At 46.8% G+C, this 8,563-nt stretch overlaps 1 protein-coding gene across 13 annotated transcripts in view; it reads right to left on the bottom strand.

Annotated features, from left to right (window-relative positions):
- LOC308657797 (uncharacterized protein) overlaps window positions 1-8,563 on the bottom strand; it is a 125,219-nt gene that overhangs the window by 63,054 nt on the left and 53,602 nt on the right. The gene's annotated exons all lie outside the window — the stretch shown is intronic.

Below are 8,563 nucleotides of genomic sequence, written 5' to 3'. Positions count from 1 at the left end.
GATTACTATTGTGGAGTTCAAGGTTGACAGCCAGAGCTTGTCCTGGCAAGATGGGATCGGGCTGCCAAGGCCAGGGTGCTGGTTGGGTGCTGTGAGAGCATTCAAGTCAGGTGGACTCTGAAACACAGGCACCTGGGCTATCCTCTCTTTCCACCCTGCCCCCGTCCACCTTTGTCCAGAGTGCTCTTAGTGCTTCAAAGGCAGTGATTTGTGACAGAGCTGGGCCCCTGCACATGTAGAAGTGTCACCCAGCTTGGGTGCTGCCTCCGGAGGCCCCATTGGCGGGCGGCAGCAGTGGCAGCCAATGGGCAGTGAAGCCTGTTGCTAAGGTCACTGTGAACCTTATTTGTCCACATGGGGCTGACCCTGCATTCACCTCGGAGAACCCTGGGAAACGCCAACCACAGATGTGAAATATGAACGTCTCAAAACCACAACTGCATTTCCTCTGAGAAAAGATTCAGCTCTGCTCCTCTCCAGCCTGCCTCTCTTGGGCTGGACACCTTTCAGACAATGGCTTACAACCTCAAGGGAGTCCTGGGCAGGCATGGATGTGAGAGGGGAGGGGTTACTGCACAGTGGCCCCCCGACCCAGCAAGACCTCAGAGGCATCTGTCCTTACCCTGACAACTGCCAACCCCTGCCCAGGTTCCCTCTGCACACTCTGAAGGCCTGGTCCTGGCCCCACTTCCTCTAGCCTTGGGAAGCCGGCTAGTGTGAGGGAGATGCATGGTAGAGAAGGAGGAAGTGGGCTGGCCCTGGGGCCCTCACCATCTGCTTCGATGCAGCCTACAGCTCAAACGGTTGGTGGTTTCAGTTTGTCACCCCCCTTGGTACATCTTCTAGCCTAACATTAAATAACTAAAACGGTTGTCCCACCCCACACAAATGTGGCAGGGAAACTGAGCTTCATGATATCCACAAAACTCTCCCAGGTTCCTGACTGATAGTCTGGGACCTGTGCTCGAACCCATCATCTCATTAGACCCTCACAATTCTGGCTAAGGGAAAAAAAGCTGCCAATGATGAGTCCTCACCACACGTCAGGAATGTGAATCCACTCACAGAATTCACTAGAACTGCTTCCATTTTACAGAAAAAAGGAGGGGGAAAAAGAGGCAAAAAGAGATTTAGTCATTGATTCAAGGTCACACACAGCCCACGTACGAATCACAGAGTTGGGTGTTTATCCAGGTAGTTCAGTTCCAAAGTCTGCCATATTATCTTCTGTTCGATCACCTTTCATGGAACACACAAGAACAAGCCCCATTTGCTGATGAGAAAGTGAACCTGGGAAGACAAATGTCAGGGTTGCTTCCTCCATCCACGTCTCCCAGAGAACCATCTGCCAGCCTCCTTCATCTGCCTTCTGCTTTAAAAATCATGGTCACGTCCCAACCCCAGTTTGTCTCCTCTCAATCCACAGGCCGAAAGTGGCCTATCTTTTTCTTGGTGGCCCAGGGAACCAAGTGTTCCTGATTATCTACATGAGGCTATGTGAAATTCATCTGTGTAGCTGGGGGGTGGGGAGGGGGCAAAACCAGGGTACATACAGATCCATGCCACGGGAGGCTGTCCCACTTAAGAGCTGTCCCACTTAAGCCCACAGCCCTCAGAAAGTGCTTGTATATACTGGGATAGTCGAGGCAGTCCATGGGCTGGGGGTGAGGAGCTGTGGGCAGCAGAGCTGGAGCATTTGTCCATGTCTCTTGAGCATTCTCAAATGAGGGTGCTTGGAGGGCTGGGATGGGGTCTGGACACTGGAACCTGGATGCAGACCCCCTGCTGGAGCACTGTCTCTCTGTTGGTCTTTCGAGGCCTGTCCTCACTCGTCAGATGTGTATAGGTTTTGAGCACCTACTGTATGCTGGGTCTACTCCAGGGCCTGAGATACACAACGAACAACCCAGACCAGACCTGGGTCTCAAGGAAATTTAGTGATAATAGGCAGACATTAGGCAAATAACCATGGAGATAATTCACAAACATGGGGCTATGTGAGGGTGCGACTTCAGTCCTTAATTTAAGGACTGTGAGGACTTCCTCTTTCAGAGGCAAGGGACAGGACGGAGTTGGCAGGTGGAGATGGACCTTGGCTGCTCCCCCTGTGCCCTCCAGGTTCTTCAGGAAATCTGTGAGTACTGTCAAAGCTGCCCCAAAGCAGTGCCTTTGCTGGTTTGTGCCTGGGTGAGCACAAACAAGTGTGTGTGTGTGTGTGTGTGTGTGTGTGTGTGTGTGTATGTGCGCGCGCGCGCGCATTGGGTGGAGCTAGAGAAGGAGCCCAGGGTTCTTGATCTTTGATCCTCAGTTAAATTCAAACTGTTTGAGGTGGCACGTCCTTCCACCAACAAAGTCCTGTGTGTAGTGGGGACGGCAGCCTGTACAAAATGGCCCCGATTAGCAGAGAGCCTGGGGCCCCTTCTACAGTACTGAAAAGCTTTCAATGTGAGAATGAAATTAGTGATTCCTGGAGAGAGCAGCCTGTCAGGGCCCACAGTGTGTCGGCCAGCCCTGCAGCACTGAGCCACCCCCACACTAGGCTGCAGACCAGTCACCCCACTGCCCTCACTGAATGGCATCCTTCTCCCTCAGGGACTGTCCCTGTGGAAAAGAAACCCCAGCATTCGGAGGTGTGAGGCTGTGATTTCCAGTTTCAGTTTAGAAGCAGATCTGCCAGTTTTCCACTTGTCATTGTGCCCCAGGGCACCACAAAGGAACTAAGGGGCAGAAATACACGTTCCAGCCAGTGTCCTGTTCCCTGGAGGCTCCCAGAGGGCAAGCACTGGCAGAACCCAGTGAAAGTGCAGGTGCCTTGTCTGGAGTCTCTGAGGACATGGGTTAGGGACCCTGAGTGACTGGCTTGGCTTGGGCATTCCACTGTGGCAGTCCAACCTCAGAGACCATCAAACCAATCCAAGACCCTGGAGGCATGGCCTAACCCCAGGACAAGTGCTCACTAAACACCACCTTTTTGTTCAGTATCCCCTCCCCTTCCTTTTCCTGCCTGGTGCTGGACACATCTCAGATGGCAGCTCTATGGGACTCAAGGTCTCTAGGAAGCTCAGGCTGTGGCATTCACACAAACTTCTCTCTTCCTCACACCTCAAATTTCCCTTTAAGCTGCTAACTTGTAACAGACATTAACAGGAATAAAAATAAGAAAGCAACATTCTATTAATTAACATTCTCTAGGTCTTCTGTTTTGTCCATTGCTCCATTTATTTACAATTTAAGGCCTAATTCCAAAAGGTTTTGAGGACATTTAAATCTATTTTCTGTGTGTGTGTGTGCATGTGTGCTCAAACATGAGAGAGTTCTGATGCACCCCTGCCCTCATTTGATCTGAGAGGGAACTGGTGGAGAGGCCCCTAGTCAGCCTGGCAGATGTAGATCTTTCCTAATCTCTAGGGCAAATTTGTTCTTCGGTATTTCTAGTATCAGTTTTTGATCAATCATTAATCAAAGTTGCAATAAAAAGATAATCTTCTCAGTACTGGGCTGTAAAGATCCTGGCTGCAATATTAAATAAACCCTTCCGTGAAGGCCTCAGAGCCAAGAGAGAAGGGCCATGTGTCTGTGGATGGACTTGGAGGTCCCTAATCAGTGGGCATGAACATGAAGTTCGGCCATCTGAGTGGCTGTGACCTCTTGCTTCACTTCTTCCTGCCAATAATATCAGCGATGCTCCGGATCCCGGACTAGGTGGCAAAGTTGGGGAAGGAGGGCATAGCTGGGCCCAAATGAGGGGACTCTCACAGGATGTGAAGCCTGCAGCATGGCTCTGGATTAAGGCCTGTGACAGCCCCTATGACCTATAGATCTCCTGTGCTGGAGGGAGCCATACTTCTGGCTGCTGGCTTATCCCTACCCACGCTGTTGTGTCGGAGACAACTTCTCATAGGAGGAACAGAGGAAGCAGTTGCAAGTCCCCAGAGCCCAGCAGGACCCCAAGACTGTGGAACCCTCACTCCTTTCCAAGCCCTCTCATAAGGGGTTATCTGTCCCGTGGCAACAGATCAGAGCCTCCTAACAGGCTGGAGAGGCAGGATCTAAGGCAGAACTAACAGGAATACACTATTTTACTTTTAATTCTTTTGGGTACATTCCTAGAATATGAGGCCCAGGATCAGGTCCAAGAATCGAGTGCACCAAGGCAGGTGTCGGGGGACCTGAGCCTAGCACAGCTCAGACAAGTAGACTGAGGGAGTCTAAGAGCTGCAGACTCAGGTGGCCATAGCTAAGATGGGCAGCATCTGTAGGGTGTGAGAGGCCCTCATTCCGCTCTCCACCCCTTTAGACATATTACTGGTCCCTCTGGGTAGCATATTTTTAGACCCATAAAAGAAATGAGCATCTTCAGAGAATCACAACCCTGGAGTGCAGGGGAGTGAGATCAGCTGTGAGAAATCATTCAAAGGACTGATGTCCAGACCCGGGACAGACCTGCCCTGGATGGCCATAAGAGATGACGCAGCACTAGTGGGGACATTTGGGACACAGAGTGAGGAGATTCTTCCTGTAGGTCCAGTGTGTCCTCCGAAGACAGACAGACAGACAGGCGCGCACACGCGCGCGCGCGCGCGCACACACACACACACACACACACACACACATTCTTCCTTGGACAGAGAACAAGAATGGAAAGATACATACTGAAATTTTTGCAGAGGCTGTCTTTACCTAGTGATTGTGAATAACTTTCACTTTGCCCCTAATATACTAATAAAATGAAATATTAGCATATTAATGTACTATTAAAAATACTAAAACTTTCTAACATCTTTACAATATACCTCCATTATTATTTTTTAAATTTTGGTAAAATACATATAACCATTACCATTTTAGCCATTTTTAAGTGTACCATTCTGAGGCTATTGTGCGCCCCGCCATTCATCTCTAGGAACTTTTAATCATTCCAAACTGAAACTCTCCTCCTTCTGTCTCTCACTGTTCTACCTTCTGACTCCGAGAGTGAGTTTGACTATTCTAAGCAACTCATATAAATTGAACCATACACTATTTGTCTTTTTGTGTCTGGCTTACTTCACTTAGCATAATGTCTTCAAGATGTTGGGGCTCAGAAATTGATACCCCAAAATATGCTGTTCTGGACCTCTAACTGAGAGCATTTGAGAGCAGGAAATACAAGCAAAAGATTTCCCTGAAGTTTTTTCCTCATCTACCTATAGAGCAGATCCACCCAAGAACACATTGGTCTTCAAATCTTCTTACTGAGTTTTTTTTTTTTTTTTAAATCAAAGGTAATTAAACTAAACACAGAACACGAGACTGAAAACCAAACAGAACATTTTCCCAGGTCATTGCTTGTTCTCTGGGCTCATTCTCTTCCCTAAAAATAATTTATTACCCCATTAAATTGCTTATGACCTCTATTTCTATCTCCCTTACAGAGAAAGGAATAAGGGACCACCGGGGTATAGCTCAATATGTTCTTAGCATATGTAATGCCCTGGGGTCAATCCACAGCACCAAAAGAAAATAAATAAGAGTACATAAGTTTCTAAAACTTGGTGGATTATTGCATAATCATTCTTCTGTGAGTCCTCTATGCTTAAGCTTGTTAATAATTTTCTCATGTTAATCTGTCCATTGTTAGTTTATTTTAATAGATTCATTTATTTTGAAACTTCAGAGGAAAATTTTGAACTTCCTAGCAAAGATTCATCCAAGTTGTAGCATGTAGCAGAATTTCATTCCTTTTTAAGGCTGAATAATATTTCATTGTATGCATAAAATACATTTCGTTTATCCATTCATCTGTTGGACAATTGGGTTGTTCTTTTTAGCTATTGTGACTGTGCTGCCACAAATACTGGTGGACAAATGCTATAATTTGGATATGAAGTGTCCCCTAAGGGCCCATGTGTTGAAGGTTTGGTCCCCAGCCTGTGGCACAATTGGGAGGAAGTGGAACCTTCAGGAGGTGTGGTCTCCTGGGAGGTGGTTAGGTTATTGGTGGTGTGTCTGTGAAGGGGATATTAGGACCACTGCCTTGCTTCTTCCTTTCTCTTTGCTTTCTGGCTCCCATGAGGTTAGTGACTTCCTCCATCACACAGTCTCACCATGATATACTTACTGCCTCACCACAGGACCAAAGGCAATCGGGTCAAATGATCACGGAATGAAACCTATCAAACTATGAGTCAAAATAAACCTATTCTTCTTTAAGTTGATTACCTCATATGTTTTGTTACAGTGATGGAAAGCTGAAAAACACAATAAAATATATCGTTGAATCCCTGCTTTTAATTCTTTTGGGTACATTCCTAGAAGAACTACTGGATCATATGATAATTTTTGGAAGAACCATTATTCTGTTTTCCACAGTGACCACACTAATTTGCATTTCCATCAATAATGTACAAGATTTCCTATTTATTTTCATCTTTGCCAACACTTGTCATTTTCTGTTTTTTTTTTCCCCTCTATAATGGCCACCTTAAATAAGAGTATGAAGTGGTATCTTATTCTGGTTTTGATTTGCATTTCCCTAATCCAAATTACTTTTGTTTTAATCCACTTTTATCTTAACAAATACTTTGTCTTTTCTCAGTCATATGAGAACCCCCCCTTTTCTCCTTTTTTTGTACTTATTCTTTGCATTTCCAAAAAATTGCAGTAAAACACATATAACACAAAATTTGCTATCTTAACCATGTTAAAGTATAAAGTTCAGTATTAAGTATATTTACATTGTCATTCCCTAACCAAAATGCCTTTTATAATGAGAAAAAAGAAACTAAAGGCCATATAAGAAAGAGAAGAAAGCATGGATTCTTGGACCCTAGAAATGTTTACACACTGGTTGGATCAATGTTGGCAGGAAATGTCATTCAACTCCTGAGCACCTCCACTGAGCTGGGCCAGGCAAGGGGTTCCAAAGTCAGGGTGATCTGGTCTCTACCACTGGGTTTCAGCCTTTGTGGAGATCCATGGGAACAGAAGAGCACCCTGTTGTGTGTGGGGGTGGTCGGAAAGGTATTGCAGATGAGGGAGAATACGAGCTCGAAGGACAAGCAGATGTTTGTAGGTGCACAAGTGCAGAGAAAGGAACTGGCACGAAGCTGCTGCACTATGGCAGCACATGTCACCACTGCCATTACATAACCATTTGATAATATTGATGTCTGTCTTCCCTACTTAATTATAAGCTTGATGAAAGCAGGACTAGTGGTCTCATTCAACATTGAATCTCCACCACACCCAGCACAGGCAGGTGTAGAATGAATACTTGCTGGATACATGAGTGGTTGATGAGGAGGACCGTGGAGAGGAGAGCAGCCTGGATGAACTCCACAGGTGAGGTGGGCTGGAGGACAGCACTGCACAGACAGTGGAGATGGGAGCATGTCAGATGCTTCACAGGAGGAGCCAGTGGAGGAGCCTTCGGAGGTTCAGGTTGAGAGAATGGAAGGACACATGTTATGGTTTGGATCTGAAATATGATCCCCAAAGCTCGTACGCTGAAGGCTTGGTCCACAATGCAGCAGTGTTCATAGGTGGGGCTCTTGGGGAGTGAGTGGATCATGAAGACTCTGATCTTATCAGTGGATTCATACCTTGATGGGTTCATAGCTGATGGCATTACTGGGAGGTGGCAGAAACTTTAGGAGGTAGGATCCAGTGGGGGTAAAAAGGTCACTGGGGGGCTGGGGATGTGGCTCAAGCGGTAGCGCGCTCGCCTGGCATGCGTGCGGCCCGGGTTCGATCCTCAGCACCACGTACAAACAACTATGTTGTGTCCACCGAAAACTAAAAAATAAATATTAAAAAATTCTCTCTCTCTCTCTCTCCCTCTATCGCTCTCTCTTTAAAAAAAAAAAAGTCACTGGGGGTGTCCCCAGGAAGGGGGAAGAAGGTCACTGGGGTGCCCCCGGAAAGGTATGTCTTGTCCCAGATATCTCACTTTCTCTTTCTCTCTCTCTCCCCGCCCCCTGCCAATTTCTGGCTGTCATAAGGCGAGCAGCTTTCCTCTACGATGCCCTTCTGCCATGGTGTTTACCTCACCAGAGGCCCAAAGCAATGAAGCTTAGGAATGAAACTTCTGAAACTGTGAGCCAAAATGAGTTTTTCCTCTTTTCAATAGTTTTTTTCCCTCAGGTATTCTGTCACAGTGAAGGAAGGCTGACTAACACAGCACATTTGCTGTGGAGTGGTAGAATCCCTGAAGAAAAGGGGGAGGCTGGGATATAGGCTCATGGAAGGTTTCTCTCTTTTCATGGGACTCTGATGGCCAACATGGAGAAGACAGAAAATACCAACTGTTGGCAAGGATGTGAAGGAATTAGAACTCTCCTGCATGGTAGGAAGATGGGTTCTTCTTGTCATTCCAGGTTTAAACGACAAGCTGGTCACTGGCTGCTGCAGTCTACCATTTGGATCAATTAGGAGAACCTCAGCACCTGCAGTTGGACTAACAGACATGAGTGCCCTCTGCTTGGAGGAATTTCCAAGATAAGTCTGAATTCATGGGCTATGGCACAACCTAGAGCCCAGAGTATCTCTGTGCCCCCAGCCTCCAAAAAATCAACTTTGTCCA

The sequence above is a fragment of the Spermophilus citellus genome (genome assembly GCF_964194105.1).
Source record: "Spermophilus citellus genome assembly, chromosome: 1".
Taxonomy (NCBI): domain Eukaryota; kingdom Metazoa; phylum Chordata; class Mammalia; order Rodentia; family Sciuridae; genus Spermophilus; species Spermophilus citellus.
This window is presented reverse-complemented; position numbering and strand designations above follow the sequence as displayed.